Source organism: Myotis brandtii, unplaced genomic scaffold (genome assembly GCF_000412655.1).
Source record: "Myotis brandtii unplaced genomic scaffold, ASM41265v1 scaffold363, whole genome shotgun sequence".
Lineage (NCBI taxonomy): Eukaryota > Metazoa > Chordata > Mammalia > Chiroptera > Vespertilionidae > Myotis > Myotis brandtii.
This window is the reverse complement of record NW_005363938.1, coordinates 2,951,750-2,975,939: the sequence shown is the minus strand read 5'-3', so window position 1 is coordinate 2,975,939 and position 24,190 is coordinate 2,951,750. Positions and strand designations below refer to the sequence as shown.

At 48.6% G+C, this 24,190-nt stretch overlaps 1 protein-coding gene across 1 annotated transcript in view; it reads right to left on the bottom strand.

Annotated features, from left to right (window-relative positions):
* The window catches only part of XYLT1 (xylosyltransferase I), a 388,023-nt gene that overhangs the window by 322,267 nt on the left and 41,566 nt on the right, over positions 1 to 24,190 (bottom strand). The window lies entirely within an intron of this gene.

Sequence of the window (24,190 nt, the reverse complement as noted above, 5' to 3'; positions counted from 1 at the left end):
GGGCTCAGCCTGGCCCGCACCCTCTCGCAGTCTGGGATCCCTCGGAAGATGTCCACCTGCCGGCTTAGGCCAGCTCCGCTGCCACGGAGGTGGGAGGGGCTCCCGCCACCACCGATGCACTCGCCAGCCTTAAGCTGGCTTCCGGTAGAGCAGTGCTCCAGGGGGAGCACCCTGACCACCAGGGGGCAGCTCCTGCATTGAGCATCTCCCCCCTGGTGGTCAGTGCACATCATAGCAACTGGTCATTCCACCATTCGGTCTATTTGCATATCACCCTTTTATTATATAGGAATGTGTCATTTATTTTTATGTTTTAATACTAACTTAGTCAATCGTCACTATAAACTTCTGGAGTAGGGACCACTGTCATCCCCATCTCACAGAAGAAATACTGAGGCAGCGGTAACACGACTGGTCCAAGCTCAAACAAATAGTAAGGAGTGAGTCCAGGATTCAAGCCCAGGTCCTGGGCTCCTAGTGACCAGGCAATGCTGCCTCTGCTAGAAACGAAGGGAGCTAGACAAGCCCCAAGGTGTCCTGTTCAGAAACACAGTGCTCCTGCCCTGGCTGATGGGGCTCAGCTGGCTGAGCATCATCCTATGTACCAAAGGATCGCTAATTTGATTCAATTCTCAGTCAGGGCACATGCTTGGGTTTCCAACTCAGGGCGTGTGCAGGAGGCAGCTGATCGATGTTAGCCTCTCACATCAATAATATTTCTCTACCTCTCCCTTCCTCGCTCTCTAAAATCAATAAAAATATGTTTTTAAAAAGAAAGAAAGAAAAAACCACAATGCTTCTCCTAATCTTGGGGGTCAGGTCCACTTTCAGAAACATCTACCTCTGCTCTCAGTTCTGCGGTTGGTCAGGCCAGAGGAAGGCGGGGGAAGGGCTCCCAAGTCAGCATTCCAATGAAACCCTTCTGAAGGCTCAGGGAGTTGCTTTGAATTTGAGACAACCCACCCGGGGACCCACACTCAGAGGAGGCTCGACAAACCTTCAGTGGGAAACAGCCCAACTCAACCAGCACGGAGGCCACCCCTCCCCCGCCCCCGGCCACCCCCACAGCTGGCCCTTCCATAGGGCTCGGGGCAGCCAGCACCACCCCAAGTTCAGAGGCTATGGTCCAGCTCACTGGGCAGATAAAATGGGGCCTCAGAATGCCCCCTGGGCTCCAGGGAGAAGGGAGCCATTCCTGTCCACTCCCTCCCTTGGCGACTGCAGATTGGAATCTCCGAAAATGGTTTTCACAACTCAGTTAGCGGCAATCAATTATTCACGACCTCGCTTCCCACAAACTCATGGGCTGTCACTGTTAGCAAGATAATTTCTGGACTCGGCCCAACAGTCCTGCTCTAAGCTGCCAAGGGACCCACTGTTTATTTCCTCCCTTCCCTAAAGACCCCCAGAGCCGGCCAACCACTACCCACCACCACTCTGGGCGGAGAGATGGGTGGGGAAGGGCCCTCAGGGCCCAGGGCCTGGAGAGGCTGCCCCCAGCCTGTGTGACTCACATCAGCCTTTGGGGCAGAACGTCTGACCTCAGTTTAATCCAACTGGAAAATAGGGCTCAAGAATTCCAGACGCTCTGCCAGGCTCTGGGATAAATCCCACGTTATTTTATAAAATGCTTTGGGCTCCGAAAACATTGTGCTCTGTAAAAGCACGACTTGTGAGGGTCTCCCAGACATGCTGTCACCCTGCCAAGTTCATGGTCAAGAACGTTTACTACTTGGCAGGAGCTTATGAGACAATGAGACCACCATGAGCAGTTTTCCTCCGAAAACCTTGAGGCTGTCTTCAGGAGAACATTCCCACATCCTGGGAAGAAGGAGAGAGATGCTATCTGACACCCTTGGAAAAAACCTTCGGGCATATGATGGTATCAGAAACATCTGGTGGTTGAGCACTAGCCCTGCTGCTTCAACAAGCATCACCTTCTATGCAAGCTACTTTTTCTCTCTCCAAACCTCAGTTTCCACATCTGTAAAATGGAAGAGTAATAGTGCCTACCCCCCTAGGGCTACGGTAAGGATTAAATAAAACGGCACATCTGAAAACACTCAGCACTTTGCCTGGCACATCACAGATAGTGTGTCCTCTTTACTTAAATCTAAGATGCTGTCACTACCGAGATGCAACACTGATTAAATAACAGTTTTAGGGCAACAGGGTATGTTAGGAAATGTCAGAAAAATGTATACATCATTTATAAAATTCATCCCAGATATCAGAAATACTATCTACTAAATATAAAAAATATGCATCTTAAAGTGAAGTCAATTATTATTATCATTATTACAATCACTATATTAATCTTAGGTGAGGAAGCAGGCACAGAGAGGTTATGTGACTGACTTAAAGCCACAGACTCACTCAAAAGTGAGCTGGGATAGGATCCAGTCCCCACACCACTCCAGTGGAAGGAAGGAGAGAAGGAGGTAGAGTCAGCCAGGCAACTCCCCTCCTCTAATTCCTCCCTCTCCTCCTTCTCCTCCTCCTCCTCTGCTTCACCAGATTTAAGGTAATAATAATAAACACTGTATGATAATTGATATGTGTCGGGGAGCTGTTCTAAATGAACTACTCATTCCTCCCAACAACCCTCTGAAGTAGATACCATTATCCTCCCCATTGGCAGATGAAGAAACTGAGGCAGAGAGCCTGCCTAAGCTGTCTAAACTCACATAGCCGGTGACAGAGCCAGGATTTGAACTCAGGCTCTGAGCTCATGTGCTCACCTATTCCATTGTAGTGCACCCTCCACTGAGACAAACAGGGACATCTGGGGGAACAAGAGAGGAGTGGCATAGAAAGGTCATGCCATGTCCCTGCGCACTCTCTCTCTCTCTCTCACACACATACACACACACACACACACACACACACACACACACACACACACACACACACACACACACACACAGGGAACAGTTCCACTAAACCTGGAGGGTACATCATCATCTTCCTAGAGTGAGGCCAAGTTCATGCCTCTCCTCTGAACCCTCCTCCTGCATCGGCAGTGGGATGGCCGAGCGTGCCCATGGAGGATGGGTCAAGTCTGCTGCCCCATCCTGAGTGAAGGCTCTGACCGCCGGAGCCAGCCTCTCAACCCCGCCCCCTCTGTGGGCATGGAGAATAGAAGACCCCAAAGAGGGCAGAAGCCAACTGAACACCTGCCGCAGAGGCCTCCCAGACAGGCAGCAGGTGGGACAGGTGCCCTTCAATTCTCAATCACATCAAGAGGACTGAGCATGAGGGAACATGTCGGTTAAGGGCATGGGCTCCATGCCAGCCTGCCTGGGTTAGAATGGCCCTTACCTGCTGTGCAGACGGGAAATAATTACTTCCCCTCTCTGTGCCCTACTTCCTCTATCCACAAAATAGTGACTTCAACAATGCACACATCACAGGGTGTTAAAAGCATTAAACGTAAAATGTTTGGCACATGCTAAGAGCTCAATAAATGGAAGCTGCTACTGTTTGCTATTCTTTAATTATTATTTTCTATATCATCATCAACATCCTCATACAGGCCTCTGCATCAGGTACTAAGAACACAAAGTGAACTTGAAGGTGCTGTCAGGATGGCTGGGGAGCTGACAAGAAACCATATAACACATGATCCTACGTTCTAGAAATGTCATTGGCGTTTGGATCTTAATATGTCACTTTAAAGTGGAGATCCAGCCTGGCATGTGTGGCCCAGTGGTTGAGTGTCAACCCATGAACCAGGAGGTCACGGTTCAATTTCTGGTCAGGACACATGCCCGTATTGTGGGCTCAATCCCCAGTGTGGGGTGTACTTGAGGCAGCCAATCGATGATGTTTCTCTTTCATCAATGTTTCTATCTCTCTAACCCTCTCCCTTCCTCTCTCCCTAAAAGTCAATAAAAACATTTTTAAAGTGGGGATCCAAAGCTCTTGCTCTTTGAGCATTTCTTCAGCTGATCATTCAATTTCTGAAGGAATCAGAAACATGTACTGAGCAACTGCTATGTGCCATTCACTGCCCCAGTATTGGGGATACCAGAGTGAGTGGGCCAGAGAGCAGCTATGATGCCAATGGGAATGCCAATAAGCTTGTAAGGGATTGTCGAAAGGAAGGTAGGTTGGCGGGGGGTGGGGGTGGAGATAAGGCCCCTTTCTGCACAGGGCCACACCACTACAGCCACCGGTAGACACAGAGTAGAGGGTAAGGATCCTAGCAACTCCCTCTGCTGGGTGCGGGTGACAGCTGGGAGGAGGAAAGACATGCAACTAGGACACAGGAAACCGTAAGAGACCTACCACTGCAGAGCATAGGGACCTAGTCATCCCTTAGTTCACTGTAAAGGTGGGAAGACAGAAGCCAGGAGAGGCTACCCACAGCCACGCCAAGTGACATGCTGAACAAGGACTGGTCCCTGGGTGTCCCAGTTCCTGGAAGTCCAGATCTCTTCCCCCTGCTTTGAAAGTGTAAGCCATCCCAGCCCAGCAGAGCCCTCCCCTACAGACAGACATAGCCACCAGTCCACTCCCTATGCCATTTCTCTAGGTTGATGCTCCCAGGCTGGGGTTGGTGCAAGACACCACCATCAAACGCAGGCCTTGAGAATGGCACACAGAACAGGCGGGTTTTGATATGGAGATGAGAGAAGAGAAAAAAGCCCTGAGTTGGGGACAACATTCTGGAGGGGGCAGGGACGTGAAAGGGCCCTGCCGAGACTGGAGTGTTTTCTATTGGAGCCGGGCTGGCAGTAAAGGCAGAGCAGCTCTGAAAAGAGTAGGAGACAGAAGGGTTCTGTACAACCAACAGGAAACTTTTTTCATTTGATGGGAGCCCACCTCCAAATCACTAAATCAGTCCATGATTTTGGTTTTGGGAAAACGGGAATGATGTATCCACTAACAGGGCTGCAGGGAACCTTACACAAAAGAATGCTTTCCAGTGGCCTGGAAGCCCCTGCGGCCCTTCCTGTTCTCTCCCCAGCTGACGTTTATGCCCTTCCTCCTCTGATCCATGCCTGACCATCTTCTATTTATTTCATCTTAAATGTCACCTCCTCGGGGAAGCCTGCCTTGATGATGACCCCCCCGCCCCACTACTCATTGTCCCCTCCACCAGGACAGGAGCTACAAGTGGGCAGGGACCGTGTTTGGCTCACTGTTCCTAGCACAGTGCCTGGCACACAGCAGCCCCTCCGTAATATCTGTTGAATGAATGAGTATTGTGAATGCCCTGGGTAAGTCTACATAGCCGCATGCTCATGTAAAACATCTAGCACATGATACACGGAAGATTACCAATGAATGTTGCTCGGAGTACATCAAAGCTGATGCCCAAACAAGACTGACTTCCTGTTTCTGTCACAGAGTAACCGGTGCTCAGCAAGATAGAAGCCCTTTTCCTATCTTCCCAGGGTCCACTCTCCAGTCCCTTCCCAACCCCAACAGGTAAACGCCAGGAAAAGGAGAACACTGTCTTTATAAGACCTACGAAGGCATCAAACCTGGATGCAAAGATCTCTGGGAACATGCAGGAGAATCTACGTAGTCTACAAAATAACAAAATGTCCTGCCAGCCTTATTATTCTTAAGAGCAAGAAGAGGAAGTTGGTCAGTAGAAAAAAAAGGGCAAAGGGTTTGCTCTGCCTTGATGTGGGCAGGCTAAGAGAGAACTTCTCCTAATCCACCCCACCAAGAACGTGCAATTGCAGTGCCTCCTGCTACCCGCTCTTCCTTTACTCAGTAGCAACAACAAGCATTGAGCAACCAACTGGAGTTAGGAACACACAGCCTGTTCACAGAGTGTAACCTAGGAGGAACTAGATTAACATTTTATACTGTTGAGTCCTTAGTGGATCTCGCAAGGAAGTGCTATGGTATTTGTGACCTGTTTCAGGAATTTCTGCTTTTATATTTTTATGCCCTTCTCCTACTTCATTTCAGTTTATTCTCAATATTTAAAAAAAATAACTGTGATTCTTAATCATTCTCATCTGTTGTGTTTCATGTCAAAAGCTAAAGTGCTCTTAAAATAGGCTACTAATTGTCCTTGAGGCACAGTTTTGGCCTCATCCAAAACTGTGGATTTTGATATAAGCTATTTCATTTTCACGAATCACCCTATAATCTGAAATTCCAAGTTTGCCTTCTTCTATAAGAATTATTTAGATGAGGCGTGTTTGTTTGTTTATATTTTCAAAGGGACTGCCTTTTAGAGACTAACTTTTTACTATATCTTATTGTTTTATGAATAAGGCCTGGGAGATTTCTACTTTTGAAATCTATTGAGATGAATTAATCATCAATTTTAATTGGGGCATCTTGGAACATCTAGAAAATAGTCTTTAAAAAGAAAACGCCACCTCCTAAAATACACACACACATCTTTGTAGAGTTTCATAGAATGCTTATTTTAAAAAAAAGTTTTATCTTTTCAGAATTAAATATCTAAGCAAAGAAAGTAAACAAGCTTGGAGTGGGGTGGGGGTAGGTGGAGAAGAGGAGCAAAACTACCAGAACTTAAGGATTAAATTTATTTTATTAGAATTCCATACCTGAGAAGCATACCTATTGCATCTCTGCATCCCTCTTTTAAAGACTAAAATTGAGGCTGCCAGAGACGAAGTCAGATACAACATGAGTTTTAGCTGAGACTGGGGCTTCAATTCCACTCAACCCTTCACCACTGAATCCAACTGTCTTTCAAAAAAATACTGAAATAGCAGCTGAAAGTCTTTTCTTGTGACATTCCTGAAATTTTTAAATTGCACAAGGCACAGGCAGGAGGCTGGATTCAAACAAGCAGGACTTTGCTCTGGTAAAGTGGGCTGGCTCGGAGGAGGCTGACAGGAAGCCCCAGAAAGAATATTAAGTCATTTTCCAGCCAGGGCCAAGCAAACCTGAAAGATGGGTGGATCCTAGGGAATCCTGACATTCTTCTCTCAACCCTGTCAGTGCCTTTGCCTGCAAAAGTGGGTCAGCAAATGGAAGAGGACCCGCACGCAGGAACTGACGCAGGACGGGCGCTGTTAAACAATACTGACAACACCCACGCAGACACCCCCTCGGGGGAATCTCCAATGCTGTGGCCACGGACAAGGTACGCAGCGCCCGAAGTGATATTTCAGCACAGTGTTACTCTGTAAAATGACACACGCTACTGTAGGCTCGAGAGCTTATTGGGATGGAGAGCTGGGTTCATCTGCTTCCCAGCAAGAGCAACTGGAGAAAAACAGAAGTCACTGAAAGCAGAAAGTGACATCGAAAAAACCCCTCCTGATTCTGCCAGACCTGTTTTGCTGCATAGAGTCCCTTGGACAATAGGGTTTCAGTAGGAGGAATTACTTGATGGCACCAGTTTCAAAAGCAACGAAAGCAGACAACACCGGGCCTGTTCCCAATCTCCTTGAAGGTACCGAGATGGACGAGCGGTCATCCATTAATGAACTGTGGTTCGACTGACCCTCTGTTTTGCAAGACAAATTACTTTTTTGAAAGTCAGCCTTGGTCCAGAGTTTCAACACATGAAAGTATCAGCAAGGCTTATTCCCTAGTAGGAAAAGTACAACTTTCAAATTAAAATGCATTTGTCAAAGCAATCCATCAACAACAGTGGGCAGCTCTCTGTAGGGAGCATGCCCAATCTTTCCCCAGTGGAGCCTCCCCCCAGGCACCTTTTCCTGGCCTCTCTCCTAAGCTCCAAGGGCCCTTCTTTGCCTCTGTAACTTCTTGCCTGAGTCCATTTCCTCTATAGCTCACTTCTACCTCTGTGACTTTCTAAATAAGCTTTCTCTTACAGTTTGAAAACAAAATAAAAACAAAGAAACAACAGTGGTTAAAACAATTCCTCCCCTAGATAAATACCCAACAGTAATGTTTCCCAAATATTTGTTTACCGAAAGACATGCGTGAGAATGTTCATAGCAGTGACCTTTGTAATGGTCCCAAATTGGAAACCTTCCAAATTCCTATAGGCAGCATGTATATGTAAATTGTAGTATATTCCACAATGAAATATGATACCATAATGTAAATAAACAATTACAAATACATGAAACAATACAGATACAGGGTCAGCAAACTCATACCATTTTTTTAAAATCCTCACCTGAGTATGTTTTTATTCATTTTAGAGAGAAAGGGGGGGAGAGAAACATCAATCAGTTGCCTTCCGTATGCACCCCAACCGGGGATTGAAACCACAACCTAGGTATGTGCCCTGACCAGGAATCAAACCCGCAACCTTTTGGTGTACGGGACAATGCTCCAACCAAATGAGCCACCCGGCCAGGGCTCAGCAAACTTTTTTGTAAAGGCTCAGATAGTAAATATCATGGTCTTTGTTGAGAGTACTCAACTTTGCAAGTATAGGCCAAACGCTGCCATGGCCCCAATGTTAATGAGTGGATGTGGCCAAGTTCCAATCAATGTGTGCACACTGGAATGTAATCTCATTATTTCTCACATCACAAAATATAATTCTTTTGATTTTCCCCCAAACATTTAAAAATGTAAACTCCATTCTTAGCTCACAAGCCACAGGAAGAGACCAGGGGCCGAATCTGGCAGCAGGGCTGGAGTTTGCCAAAGCATAATATAATCTCACGTAAACAATTTAAGCTCCCACAAGCCTAGGCAAAACAAATCTGGCACAAAGGAGTGCCTACCGCAGGGTGCCATTTCTAAATAGAGGCGAAAGTCAACTCCTGGGATCAGAAGTCTTGATAAAGGCTTCCCTGGGAGAGGTGGGAAGGGAAGTGGGAATGACATGGATCCTGGGCGGCGAGGGGGGCTGTGATGCTCTGTGCTCTGGATTTGGGTCCTGGTTACTCGAACGTGGCCACTTGGCTGGCTGTGCATGCACGACTCCTGCGAGTATGTTCTACTTCAAGCGAAATTTAGCAAGTTGTTAAAATCAAGGCGGGACCACTCAGTCAGCTTCAAACAGAGAAATGTAAAGAGAACCACAGCCATCAAATTAACGGAATCCCTCACCGTGGCCAGGTATCCGTCAATGCTGGAGTACTGAAGAAGACTTAATAATTGAGGGCAGGCTTACATCACGTTTCCGCCAGCTGTTAACGCATTTGCCTCTAGGAGAGGTGCATTTCAGGGTGTAAGGGGTGACGCTACCAGCAGATTGCGGTCAGGCTGTTTTCCTCCGTGTTTGTGGGAAAGGACGGTGTTCACCCCGTTCCCCGCATGGAAATCTGCCGTCAATACTGTTAACATAAACAGCATCTGGCGACACAGGTGACCTTCAACCTGCAGCAAAACCTGTGCTGGACCCACAGACGGGAGAAAGGCCAAGCCCGGCTTCCGATTCCATTCCGAGAGAATATGCAGTTAATTATTTTCTCTCACAGTCAGCAGCTGAGTCTCACTGAAATCGTGCTTGTAATTATAGCTATAATTATTATTTTAATACAAATCAGCAACTTATCAAAATATTACCCTGTAGATGCTGCCTCACTGCTGCAACGCTATAGATGGCGGGAGAGGTGCCGCGGCCCCTGCCCTGCTCGGTGTGCCGGGACGGTGGGAACCTTGGTGAGGGTCCTCCCACCACAGCCGGCCAGCCAGCTTCACCAGTGCCCAAGTGCACGGTCATGCCCATGCCTGTTCTCTCTTTAGAGATAATGAGTCATGCTCTGCATTTTACATCATAGCTTGACTTTGGGAGACCTATTCAGTGCTGGGTCTCAGTGGTTCCATCCAGGCAATGGGCAAACAATGACAACCCTTCCACAGAGCCACTCGGAAAAGTTCCTAAATGAATCACTTCGTTAGAACATTCTGCGCAGCACACTCGTGGTATTTGACACACAGGCTCCCTGGTCACCTGAGTTCACATTCCAAGTCCATGGCTCTGGGACTCTGAGCCAGTCCTTATTCTTTCTCTCTGTGCCCAGTGTCCTCATCTGTGGACGGGGATAATGTCACAAGACCGTTGTAATGATTACATGAGATAATCCAGGAGATGTTGCTTAGCACAGTGCCTGGCACACAGTGAGCATTTAATAGGTAACACCAATTATTATTTTTATTATCATTAATTGTAGTTGTAAACTAAAATCCTAACAGCAGTCTTACAGGTAGCACTAATAAGCAAAGTAGACTGGTGGCCTCGTGGCAAATTGGGAAGAACAGTTCCCCCGTACAGGAGTCCTCTCCCCTCCCGCAAATCATGACCTCTATGGTGATAAAAGCCAGAATTTCAAATTTTTTAATAGGAAATCCGAATTAGATTTTTATTTGAAACCACTGATTTTAAACTGTTGGCCAGCAATTTAAAATTTTTAATTAAAAAAGAAGAGCCCAGCCGGCGTGGCTCAGTGGTTGAGTGTCGACTTATGAGCTGGGAGGTAGCAGTTCGATTCCCAGTGAGGGCACATGCCCAGCTTGCGGTCTCGATTCCCAGTGTGGGGTGTGCAGGAGGCAGCACATCGATGATTCTCTTTCATTATTGATGCTTCTATCTCTCTCTCCCTTGAAGAAGAAGGAGGAGGAGGAGAAGGGGGAGAAAGGAGGAGGAGGAGGAGGGGAAAAGAAAAGAAAAGAAAAGAAAAGAAAAGAAAAGAAAAGAAAGGAAAGGAAAGGAAAGGAAAGGAAAGGAAAAGAAAAGAAAAGAAAGGAAAGGAAGGGAGGAGGGAGGAGGGAGGAGGGAGGAGGAGGAGGTGGAGGAGGAAGAAACTATGCTGCCATCATCCCATCTGTAGCCCAGACCGGACCCACAGAAGCCCGTTCACTGGGTCAGAACTTTAGTTTCCACTTTTATTGGTGGTTTATACCACCTGCTCACTGCAACAGAGTTCATTTGCTCCATGTGACATTTTTTCCCCTAAAAAAAAAAAAAAAAAAAAAAAAAAAAGCCGAAACAGTAGTCATCCTCACACCTAAAAGGAGTTAATAATTCATTCAGCGCCCATCTGCAAACCTCCCAAGTTTGCTCTTAACACCCCGCCTGACATCATCTCCACCCTGGTCTCTGTCATCACTGCATCTCTAAACAAGAGGGAATCAGAGGGAACAACTCCAGAACTACTATTCAATAGGACTAGAAGAAAAAGCAGGTAATGAGGGCATTTTCCATCAGGACTGAATCTTCCGTGATGCCTGATGACAAGCAAATGGGGTTCTCTGTTAGCGTCTTTTATAGCAGCTGCCCCTTCTGAGCTGGGGAGAAAGGAGAGAGAGGAAGAGAGACCATGAATAGGCTTGTATTTCAAAGAGAACACCTGCAAAGCATGGTCCTGCATTAAAAAGTAAAGAGAACACAACCACCAGTCTGGAAAAGAAAAAATAAAAAAGGATTTCCCATTACATCTCTAAGAATAATGCCCCATTTCACAAGGAAAGAAGAAAAAAAAGGAAGAGAATAGCTTTTCCATGTCCCCAAAGCAATGAAGCTGAGTGAGCTAACCACTGTATTACTTGATCCATCCAACCTGGTTTCAATACTGTCCTTTAACAATGTGTATGTCAGCTCCCCATCACCAAAAACATTTGTTTATTTTGTGAACCCGAGTCTGGCTGAGCGCTAAGACTTCGCGAAATTATGCCGTCCTTGGGCTCTGTTTGTATTGCTTCTCCCCTTGCTCGTTATAAAATGATTAGTTGTCTCTGCTGCCCTTTCAAATTGCTGTTCCAGTTATGCTGCAGTTCTGTTATCCTGGTTCGGAAGAGGAGAGAGAGTGTTGGCTCAGGGTTAAGTTAATGTAGTCATTTCGGGCCCATTTGGGGACCTATTCATCACAGATAATTCCGTGTTCAACACGTGGGTGACTTCAGTACAGACTCAACACAAAACGAACGAAGGGATCCAAACAAAGGGAAGGGTCCAAACCTAAACCCAGAAGACGGGCCTGGGGAGCCCCATCCCTGGAGAAGCACAGACAGCAACAGGGGCCCTCAGAGAGGCCCTGACTGGGAGTGCACCTCGGAGGGACCCAGAGCACAGCTCCTCCTAAGGTCCACCTTAAGTCCTTTCCACTTGAACTTCCGGACAAAACAGCACGGAAATTTCCCAGAGGAGCAGGGTGTCTATAGTTTTCTTCTACATTTTTTTATTTTAAAAATTTTCCTCCATCACAGTTTACATTTAATGTTATTTTGTATGAGTTTCAGGTGTACAGCATAGTGGCTAGACAATCATATACTAGAAGCAGGGCGTCTTTAAAATGGTTAAGCCAGGCCTTGGCAGGGTGGCTCAGTTGGTTTGAGTATTGTCCAGTACACCAAAAAGTTTTAAGTGTTCGATTCCCAGTTGGGAGACAACCTACTGCTGTTTTGCTTTCAAATAGATACTTCTCTCTCCCCCACCTCTCTAAAATTCAAATAAAAATAATAATCCTATATAATAAAAGGCTAATCTGCAAATAGACTGAACAGTGGCACAACCAGTTGCTATGACGTGCGTTGACCACCAGGGGGCGCACGCTGAACATGGCGCATCGGCTGATTCAAATAAAAATAATAATCCTATATAATAAAAGGCTAATCTGCAAATAGACTGAACAGTGGCACAACCAGTTGCTATGACGTGCGTTGACCACCAGGGGGCGCACGCTGAACATGGCGGGCATCGGCTGCAGAGGAATGGTGGAGCAGGTGAGCAGGGGCATCAGGCCAAGGCGGGGTACCAGTCGTTATCACTGGGGCGAGCCTCTGGTGGTTACTGAAAATTCTTTGCTCCTGCGTGCCGTGGTCCCGCCAGGTGCTCGCACCCACTGATGGCGCTGGAGCCACCGCTCGCACCCACTGCCTGATCGCTCAGCACCGTCAGCGGCTGCTGGCCTCGATCATCCCTGAGGGCTTCTCCACCTCCCCCTGCTCCTGAGGGGCAATTGGGGCAGCAGCTGCTACTTGCACCCGCTGCTGGCACCAGACCCAATTGCTCTGCACCATTAGCGCATGGGAGCGGCGGTGGTGGGAGCGGGGCTGCTGGCAGACAAGGGACCGGGGGCCGTGGCAGGAGGGGCCAAGTGGGGGCATGGAGGATGGGCCAAGACCCGCCCCTCTGCCCACCACAGCCTTGTGGCCCACAGTTCCTTTCAAGATGCACAAATTCGTGCACTGGGCCCCTAGTAATAATATAATAAATAAATAAAAATTATAAAAGAATAAAATGGCTAAGCCACCACTGACAAAACCTTAGTCATTCCAAGACCTGGACATAATTCCCCATCCAAATTGAGCCAGGATTAAGATTAGAATCAAAGTTTGGGACTATCATTTATGTGTTTTCATTATGTGAACTAACTTCTTTTACTGAAATGTCAATTTACCCGCACAGTAGACAGTAGGAGCCCGAATGTTGTCATTTTGACTCTGGTTATATTTATATATTTTCTCTACTATTCATTCAAAGAAATACATAGCTATTACAAGTTTTAAAAAAATGTTCACCCAAGAAGCAGGGGTCGGTGCCACTGGGACTCTGTGGGTGCTCTGTCCCCCCGTCTGGGTGTGAGTTACCTGGGTGGGTTCCATTCCTGAAAATTCTTTGAGCTGTACAGTTAGAATAATGGGCACTTTTGTATGTATAGTCTATTTGAGTTTTAAAAATCATTAAAAATATGCAAACTTTAAGGCATGAATAGATTTAGTGCGGATAGGAATAGAAACTCTTTATTAAGGGCTGCTATACTCGGCTTGCCCATGCAGCACTTTCAATCACTGCTATGTCAGAACTGGTGTGAACGCCATACTTAGGATTCCTAGGGTCAGTCTGCAGCGCCTCTGGCCAAAGGGGTCCGTCCAAAATAAAGTACTCAACCAAAAATAAACAAAGTTAATCCGCCCAACGCACAATAAATCCTCTCGCATGGCCTCTTACTTTCTCAGCACCCCAACTGTTTCTGTCACTACGCTTGTGACGATCTGACTTTTTAAAATGTTCTTGTTTGTTTTTGTTTGGGGGTCGTCCTACTCCCAGACCATAAACCGCAGGAGGACAGGGGCCCAGCTGTCTTGCCAGTCCCCATCTCCACACGGAGTGCGGCCCCCAGCAGGCCCTCAGCCACTGTCTGGTGAATTCATGGGCAGACGGAGGAGTGGGTGGCAAGCCTCGGTGGACTTTCCTCATTCATTCCCTCCTTGTCCCCAGGGGTTACAAGGCAACGTGAGGGGAGCATGCCAACTGGTATGAACCTCTCGCATTCTTCTGCTCTGAGACCCCGTCTGACACTCGTACAGGGTTTTCTGAGCCTCCAAGCGCTTTCTCGTCTGTTTAGTGAATTATATCTTCCCAAGCTGGTGAGGACTGCGGGCCTCTTCACTCATCTGATGGGCGTGCCAGATCATCCCCAACAGAGTGGGCACCCACCCGAGGTGCTCCGGAACGTTCCATCCCTCCACGGGCCGGGCCCTGCCAGCTCTGTGGCCACTCTCCACGTCCCGGGCCCTGTTGCTGGGGGGCAAGGTTGTGGGGAGCACAAAAAGGGGGAAGATGGATGATTCAAAACAGCATCTTATACTCGCCCTAAAAAAGGGGAAACCAGTTTACCAAATTGTATATTTGATTCCATTTTGTTGCTGATGTTTCCTCCGTAATGGCTGCTGCATATGAGAATTTGCATATTCTGAGTATAAGCCAGCAGCCAGGAAGGGAAGGAAACCTCCATGGTGCCCCCGGGAAGGCAAAGGCAGTTGAGGTACAGAAGTGCCGTGAGTAGGCCACAGGGGGATAACCAAAAGGTGACCACAGATACTTATTTTTAGCTCGTCACCGTCAACACGAAGCTCTTCCACACGAAGGCTGCAAACTCCACAGCCAAGAGGGGCTGTCGGGAATCACAGGTGAAGGAGGAGACCTTGGGGGGCTCTGGGGAGCCTGAAGGGTCTCGGGGGAGCTCTCCTCAGCGTGCCCAGTGGACAACAAGAAGGAATGTGAGCCCAGGGCTGCCGGGCCTTGTGACTTTTTAAAGGCATTTCAAAAATCCACATTGTCTGACAGCACATCCTAATCCCTACATTCCGGTGCCTTTCTAACTCGGTAGACTGTGCGGGCCAAACACACCCTACCCAGGAGCCACGAATGGCCCTTCTTGCAAACACCTGTCATGGAAAAAAGACAGAAGGCTGGCCATGAACCAGAGTTGTGCCCCTTCACAGGTGCCCGCATGGCCCTGCCTGGCAGATGAAGACACTCGGCCCCTGAGAGGTGAAGTGACATGTCGGGTTGCATGACATGAATGGTAGAGCTCGGCTGTGAACCTCTGATGTCGGAGCACTGCCCCCCAAATGAAACATCACATGACATGCCTCACAGGCCATTCAGCATCTGATCCCCTGCCCCCCTACAAACCTCAGGCAGCTCCCTGCTCATCTCTGGGTGCCTTATTCACCGAAAAGGAGAAGAGTGTGAACTCCACAGTGCAGCAGTCCAGGCCTCGTGTCTACCAGTTTGGAGGTGATGGGAAACTCGAGGGCTTCAGGCCCCTGAATCACACTATCCCCGGCCCCCGCCTGTCCAGAGAACACCCTCCTCTTGTGTCCACAAGGCCACCATGGGGAAAGAAGATCGGCAGTGAATTTGGACAGAACCTAAGAGAAACCTCTCTGTTGTCAGCCCATCTATTAGCAGTGGCCCTAGCACTCGCCTGCTGGACGAGTCTCCCTGAGAGCAGGGAGCGCATCTCCCTGTTCACAGAGGCAGGTCCAGTGCTGGGCTCAGTGCCTGGCATGCTCTAACTGTTGGAGTGGAGGATGGGTGGATGGATGGATAGATGCATATGGACAGATGGATGCACATGTGGATGCATGAATAGATGGGTGCATGGGTTGCTGCATGAATGGATAGGAAGGAGGTGAAGGAGGGAGGGGCACAGAATAAAGGACTTATTGACTCTGAATTGAGACTAAGAATGCAGGCTTTGGAATCACCACCAACCCTGAATTCCTGGTCTGGTCACTTCCCAGCTGTTTAACTTTCATCCAACTTATTGCCTTAGCTTTTATTATTTACTAGTGACCTGGTGCACAGATTTACACACATTGATAGGAAATTAATTACAAGGTGGCTGGCAGGGTGGGACTGAGTGAGACAGGCCAGACATGCCCTGGGGCCAACCTCCCAGGGTTCCTCCCCGGGTGGCCACACCTGGGGTGGTGTCGTGGCTCAAAGGGCGTCTACGGAGTGAGCGGGGTCCCTCCAGCAGGTGGGGTCCCTCCGCCTGGCTCGCGGGGATCGGGCTGAAACCGGCTCTCCAACATCCCCCAAGGGGTCCTGGAGTGCAAGAGGGTACTCTGCAAAGTTGCTGCCATACAGGGTGTAGAACACAAATTCAGCTGTGCAGTAAACCAGATTCGAGGCCGACAGTGCCCCAGCAACAACATAACCCACGGCCGAAGGTGGAATCACACGGCCCTGAGAGGACTTGGGCTCCCTCCTTTCTGGTTTTGGGGTGCATCACCCGAGAACCGCTGCTGCCAAGTCACTGCAGCTCGGCAGCTCCTGCATTGAGCATCTGCCCTCTGGTGGTCAATGCACATCATAGCTATCGGTCGGATGGACACTTAGCATATTAGCCTTTTATATAGAGAGATAATCAGTAAAATAGAAGTGAGACTAATGGCCCTTAACTTGCAGGAAGTTGTAAGGATTCAATAAGATCATGTCTTTCTGGTACTTCCACAGTATCCAGGGCAAGGTAAACATTCAATAGAGAGAAATCCCCTTTCTCCTCCTCATCATCATTATTACAGTTTACAGTGTCTGAGCCCCAGTGGGCAACCTTCCCATCGATCTCTCCGCCCCATAAATTGGACTCCCTTGGGCTTAAACAATGTGCCTCGGGGCCAAGGATTACAGCAAAGGATTTCCAGGGAGAAGTGCTTGTCATTAGCGTCCATGACACATTAGCCTGGATTAGATGCCCAGATAAGCCGCAGTCACCTGGCTGGGACAAACCAGACAGGAGACATAACAAATCCATTCTGTTAACTTTAGTGGGTCCCAAAGGACTCGAGTGCCCTTAGGGGACATTCTTCCCCGCCTGGCCGGGTGTGTGGATGCCAGTCTCCCTACCCACGACATTACTGAAGGGGTTAAGGTGACACTCACATCCTGCCCCTGTCCCTGTCACCTTCTCGGTTATGTCTCTGGCTTCCCTTAGGGGAGGGGCAAGCCTAACCACAGGGATCAGAGGGGCACAACCTGATGCCTATCTGCGGGCCAACGTGTAGTTTCTGTTGCAGGCAGAAGGAAGTGCCCACGAGACAATCGGACTGCATGTTCTTAGAGATACCACCCTGCTGCACCCAGTCTCTTGGGGGCAAGTCCTGGGCTCCACCAGAGAGAACAGCAGAGCCATTGACTTAGGTGAGTGGAGCATCAGGAAGTCTGCTGGGGAGGAATGAAGGCTGTTTCCACTGGCCAAGGACCTTTGCACAGTTCCCTTTTCTCTCCCTCCTCCCCTGGCTAGAGAGAGCTGAATTCAAAACGCGTTCCTCCAGCCAACTTGGCATTTGAGTTCAGTTACTCCCAAGGATGCGCTCTGTGTATTTCACTATAGCGGGATACCTTCTTCTCCAGGGACTGCTGGGGCTATCGTTGGTGCTGGGCATGGTGCCCAAATCAACTACTTACTATGAGTTTAATGATTCCAAGGTTGTGGACCTTTGCAAGATGCTTGTATAAGGAACGTTGTAGAGCAGAGTGGTTAAGAACAAACACTCCCTGGGTTCAAATCCCTGCTCTGCCATTTATAGCGGTGGGCCTTGGGAAAGCTAATAAGCTCATTATGCCTCAGTTTCCTCACTGCAGCATGAGGTATAAATGAGTTAATATTTGTAACACACCAAGAACAGGATTGGTTGTATTTAGCACCATGACTGTTGGCTATTGAAGTTACAATAGTACATGCCTTTAAAGAATAAATGAGTTAATGTATACAAAGGGCTTAAAATAGTGCCTGGCACATTATAACTGCTGTATAGACATTATTATTGTGGTGGTGGTGGTTGTGATTATTATTATTACTATTACCCTTCTACTTGTCTCATTATTTAAGGGCCAGATTCAATGAAAACTGTATATCTGCTCTTTTTCCAGGGTTGGCAATAAGAAGTGAGAAAAGAGATCTGAAGATTCGGTTGCCACGGCGCCGTGAACCGAAAGCTGCAACGAGCCAAATCAAGTGGCCGAACCTCCCGCCGGGCCCAAATAGTCATTCTTTACTGAACCATGAAACAAACAAAAGAAATGTTTTTTCTGGAAAGTACTGAATCGGTTCACGTTGGAACCAAACCAACGTTCTCTGTAAAATCACCAAATGAGAAGATCTAACCACTTTCCTCGAGGCTGACCCCGGGAGGCAGCGCCGGCTCCCGGGCCTCCGTTTCCTCGTTTGCAAAGTGGGAAGAACAGGGACACATCCCACAGTGACTGCCACAGGAGCCGTCCTGAGAAGTCAACCAAAACAGGTGTGAAAGCTCCCGAATCCCGGCAGAGGGCCTGGGAACGTGCCCCATACAGGCTGTGGAATGAATGTGTGAGTGAATGAATTAATGAATGTGTGAATGATTGCATGAATGAATGATTGCATGAATGAGCAAATGAATGAATGAACTGTGAACAAAGGAATAAATGCATGAATGAATGAGTGAACAAGTGGACACATGAGTGAATGAATGAATGCATAAATGAGTGAATGAATGCATGAACTAACGAATGACGGCATGGACAAATGGACAGGAAGGCAGGTGTTAGGTGGAGGTCGGGTGAGTAAAGAAACTGGAATCCTTCCCAGGGAAGGGGAAGAGGAGGCCCTGGGGGTGTCCCTGACCAGACTGGAGGCCACCTTTCACAAACGGCTTAACGCACGCTTTCAACAAGTGCCAAGGCCCAAGTGCCCACTGCAAGCCCAGGTCCGTGCAGGGTGCCCAGGGCCTTGGTGCTGTGGCTCGGCAGCCCTGATAACAGAAGCGGGAATGAGGGAAGAGAGCATTACTCTGGCCTGGCTCCAAACAGGGAAACTGAGGCACAAAGGGGCCAGCACGTGCCGTGGTAAGGAGAGGGTCTGAACTCAGCCGCCTGACCCACAGCCTGGAAACTTCCACTAGGCCCCTCCTCATCAGCACGCCCCTCCCACAAGCACAGTCAGAGACGGAGGCCTGGCCACCAGGAGGCCACTGATACAGGGAGAGTCAGGCAATGACGGGAGATGCTGGTGGCCTGGAATGGCAGACCTGGTTAAAAAAAAAAATGCAATTTTCCAAGAAAGTTTTGGCAGAGGATAGGGGCTGGGAAGGGGGTCAGGCAGAGAGGGAAGGCGCCCCTGTTCTAACAGGGCTGGACTGCCGCCCACACCCGGCAGTGAAGGGCAGCAGGGGCTGAGGGACTAAGGCTCAAAGAGACAGAAGAGACTCATCACAGCACAGCCAGGAGCTTAGGGGCCTGGACTCTGGAGTCAGACTAGACCATCTGGGTTCAAATCCACCTCCACAACTTTTGAGCTGTGTGTCCTTGGACAAACTGCTTCCCCTCTCTGAGCCTCAGTTTCTTCATCTGTGAAATGGGAACAACAACAGTTGGGAATAGTCACTGAGACAGTGAGGTAATGTCTGCAAAGCCCTCATTATTCCTGCCACACAATCAACAACATAAGACCAGCAATGTCCTTAGTTTCTGAATTGGATAACACCTTCTTCCAGCCTGTATTTTTGGGGGTAGAGGGGTGAGCATAATGTACACAAAATACCTAAAGGATGCCTGGCATACAGCTGGCACTCAATAAATGTTCCTGGTCCTCCCCCTACCACATTCCATCCTGCTCCAAGGATCAACACACAGGAGACGATGCTTTCTACTGCCGTGGGTTTCTCTCAAACCCTACTTGGCATGGGAAAATGGATGCTAATTGTGGAAAAAAATGCTTATTTTCAAACATACTATGAGTTTCTTTTTTAAAGAACAAAAGCTCACACCCCTTCCCTTTAAACTTGGGTTCTGCAGGGGTTGAGTTTGTGATTGCTTTTTTTTATTTTTCCCAAAGTATCTTCTCTTTGTTTCTGATAGATGGGGACCAGGGTCAATAAAAATGGGGAGATACAAAGGCAAACAAAGGAGAGACTTGTCATCAGTGACAAGTCGTAGGGCAGTATTAACCAAAAGACAGAGAGGAGGCAGTCCTTATCCCAGGCAGTCAGTCATGTTGGCACTGCGCATGTTAGTCCTTCTGCACCTGAATTTATGGCCCCTGACCACGCACAGCTCTGAGCAGGAAGCAGACCTTCACTACAGAGATATGCTTAAGGGTATTTTGTTTCCTGGAAAACAGTAACATATTTTGTCATTCAACCTCTGGAAGATTTTCTTTTGTTAACTGACAAACTAGAAAGTCTAATGTGCCGAGAGACTGACTGGAGGAAAGTATATATAGGGCGGAGCAAAAGTAGGCTTACAGTTGTTCATATGGAAAAACAATAATGAATGAATAAATAATGATACAAGAATAAACTGTTTCAAAAACTCACAGCTGCAAATCCACTTCTGCCCCACCCTGTGTGTGTGTGTGTATATATATATCTGTACATATATACACACACACATACCTATATACACACTTTGAATAATTATAAAGACAGTGTTTATTAAAACACATTTCATTTTCAAAATGTAATAGAAGCTACAGACATTGTTTGTATACTTTTTTGGGGGACACCCTGTATATACAAAACATATATATACTTATGTGCATAATCATTTCTCCTTTTATTTATCTATTTTATTTAACATTTTCTAGTATGTGATTAAGCAGATGGCAACATTTGTAGGAAGGTAAATATTGTTCGATGATGCATATTTCTGTATACAAAGTGTAATGCATTGCTCAAGCAAAATAAAACTCCATTGAGAGTGTGAAGGGAAAAAAAAAACAACCCGTCAATAAAATACCCTCTGTTCTCTGTGGTCTCAAAACATTTGGATAGAAAGAAAAGCTACGCCTCTGAGGCTGTTAGAACCAGAGGCACTCTGCATACAGTGAACCAATTTTTCAAAGTCGCTGCCAGTGTCTGAAAACATCCCGAGTTATCTGAGCAATGTGAAGTATGAGGACTTTCTGCAGAAAAATCAACATTTCCAAGGGGTCAGACAATACAGAAACCATTTTACTTTAAGTGTGTGTATGTGTGTGGGTGTGTGCAAGGGTCATAAAAATGAGGTTTCTTACGTGAAACTTACTGAGTAGCAATTTATCTAAGGGCACAAGCAATAAACGTGAGGACTGCAAGAGGTTCACTGGAGGCAAAGGGGGAAAAATAAACCTTCCTCACATTCACACACACAATTCTCCTTCATTTTCTCCAAATCTATGCAGAGCTGTAGTTTGATCTTTTTGACAAGTCTCCCCACTGTCCCCTCCCTTTATAGGTGAGCCCATCTGTTTCTTAAATTCTAAAATGACAGTAAAATCCACTGCTGACTGGGGACTCAGTGAAAAAATTCAGCGTCACAGCCACAAAACAACTACAATCCAGCCAATCATTCCAATATTTAAGAGCTCTGAAAGAAGCTGAGAGGAAAGATTAAGTTTGCACATCTTTTAGGGATATGCCCGTCTTGCCGCCATCCTAGCACTTTCTGTCTCTGTCTGCTGGAGAAACCGGGTGTTTCCTCTTGTTTTCTTCAAATGTACCCAAAATACAATCAGCTCCCGCAACGGGGGTGCAGCTCCTCAAACATAAAAGGTACGAGTGCAAAAGCTCTGGGCGGGTGGGCAGAAGGAAGCGGCAAAGTCTGGTTCAGAAAATGCTCTATGCTCAGCGCCTGCCTGATGCTCTTTGGGACATACCCACCGCCACCACCAGGGCCCAGATTCTGTCTGCGTGCAAGAAGCACCAGTGCCCATCCCACCCCAGACCTCAACAGAGCAGAGATTAAGCACCATCTCCCAAGCACGTGCCTCAGCAGCGCTTTACAAGAGCCATCTGGAAAATCACAGGGCTTTTTTTTTATGTCCCTTTCCTGAATCCAGCTCCAAAGCATCATGCCAGCAGCCTCGGCAGGGTCTGCAAACAAACCGCGTGTTGCAAGGGCCTAAGTGGCAGGCAAAAAGCAGTCTGGTCCTCTCCTAGCCTGCAACCCAAGCTCAGGAGACACCAGACTTTGGGAACAGCCTGCCCCCTTCTGGTCTCCTTGAGCTCCATGGAAGGGCAGGAGCTGGGGGGAGATGGGGGGCACACAGCCAGAGGAGGACAGACCCCTGGCCCCATCTGGCAAGTCTGTACTGATTTCAGGATCCAGCAGGGCATGAGGTTGGGGGCGGGGGAGGGGAGACAGACAAGCAGATAAAATAAAATACAAATCCAGGAGACACAACAATGAACAACAGTATGGTAGACAGCCAAGAAGAAGGGGGGTGGGGGGCAGAATAAAATACATACATATATGTCTATATCAGAAGGTGAAGAAGTTGAGACTGGGAGATAGGGATGGGAGACAGTAACTGAACTTGTAGATCAAAGCAGAGTTTCAGAAAAGCAAAGCAACTTCGCTGCTGGCATTCCAAAGGACTAAAAAAGGAAAACTGGCAGTCTCCCACCCACCTTCCCATCGCAAACCTCTCTGCGGCTGCGCTGGGAGGTGAGAGAGCAGGACACTGAACTGAACGCACCAAGTGGGGAAACGGGTAGAGAACTCAAATGTCAGCCAGACCTCCTTCCTCCTCTCTGCTAGTTTCAACAGGTGGGTATTTGCACCCAAAGGCACCTCCGGACGCTGTTCTGAACCCCAGACGCAAAGGACACAGGAAGCCCCATGCCCATGCTGCCTGCTCCCACATGGGATCAGCAGAGCACACCCTGAACCCCTCCTGCCCACCTCCCAGAGGGGCCCTAAATCCAGAAAGAATCTCTGCCCAAACACATCACTACCCATTCCTGGATTCAAAGGCAGAGTCCAAGAGCTCCCTTTGCTGGAAATAAGAGGCTGCTGGACATTGGGAATGTTCTGGTTCTCCATGAGGAATCTCAATCCACTCTCCTAGCCCCAAAATGAGAGAATGACGGCTCCCTGCTGCCCACGCAGACCAGCCACCGCTACGTGACAGGACATCATCACATCCTCAGCTCAGCGGCACAAAGAGCTGTACTCTGGCAAAGAGGGTCGCCTAGACTCAAAGAAGTTTAGCCGATCAACAAGCCTCACACTGCTCCCGAAGTGGCAAATGACAGAGACATGTGCTCAGTGCCTAGGGATCCTGAAACTATCCCCTGGTATCTGATAACCCCCAGGAGCTAGGAGAGGCCCCGCAAGCCAAGTAGCCAGTGATGAAGATAAAGACAGACACACAGCTCTGGTGATGCCTTCAGACAGACACACCCACCGGCACTGAAACCCTAGCCCAGAGTTGGGGACTCTGACCTCCGGTTCTTGGAGCTCCGAGGGCAGTGGGCTCAGCAAAGCAGCCCACGGAAGGTATGCAAGACACCCCTGGAGGCACTGGGAACCTAGGAAGGCAACCAGATGGCTCCAGGAGACCTACGGAAGGAGCGGTTTCAGAGCCCAGACTGTCACACCCAGAGAGCACAGAAAACCCAGAGCAGCCCAAGTCATGATGGCAGGGCGGGACACAGCCGCTGATAGGAACCAGCTCCACGCGCGACAGAGAGCCAGCGACACCATCTAGGAGACGGGCCATGCCCTGACACTGGGCAGCGGGGTGAGGAGAGTCAGAGAGGGCACAAGGAGAGGGCAAGGTTAGAGCAGACACCCAGATGAGAGGAAGACCCAAAGTGAGGCTGGACACCCCTCACTGAGTCTTGATTCAAGGACAGGGCTGGCGACTTGGGACACTGTTCCCAGACCCCTCTCAGGCCGGGGCAAAGAAACGCGGCGGCAAGCGGCACCGAGTTGTCTGTGCCCAGCTCGCCCAAACCCGGAGATGCTGCGAACGCCACCGCGAGCAGCGGCTGAAGATCCCGGGCACCATCCACTCACTCAGACAGGGTCCGAGGCACCGACACCCACATGCACAGAGCAAGTCGGAGCGTCCAGAAAGAGTGACGAGGAGCAGGCACCCAGCCAGCGCCCGTAACCCCCAAAGCTCCTCCTCGGGAGATAACTTCCCCAGACCCCAAGGAGGCAGTCCTTAGACTCGGGATGGGGCAGCTCCTGGCCCCCAAGCCTGGTCAGGCACCCCACCCCTCCTTCCAAATGGATGGGGAGCCAGCCGGCTGGGGGAGTCCCAGTCGGGAG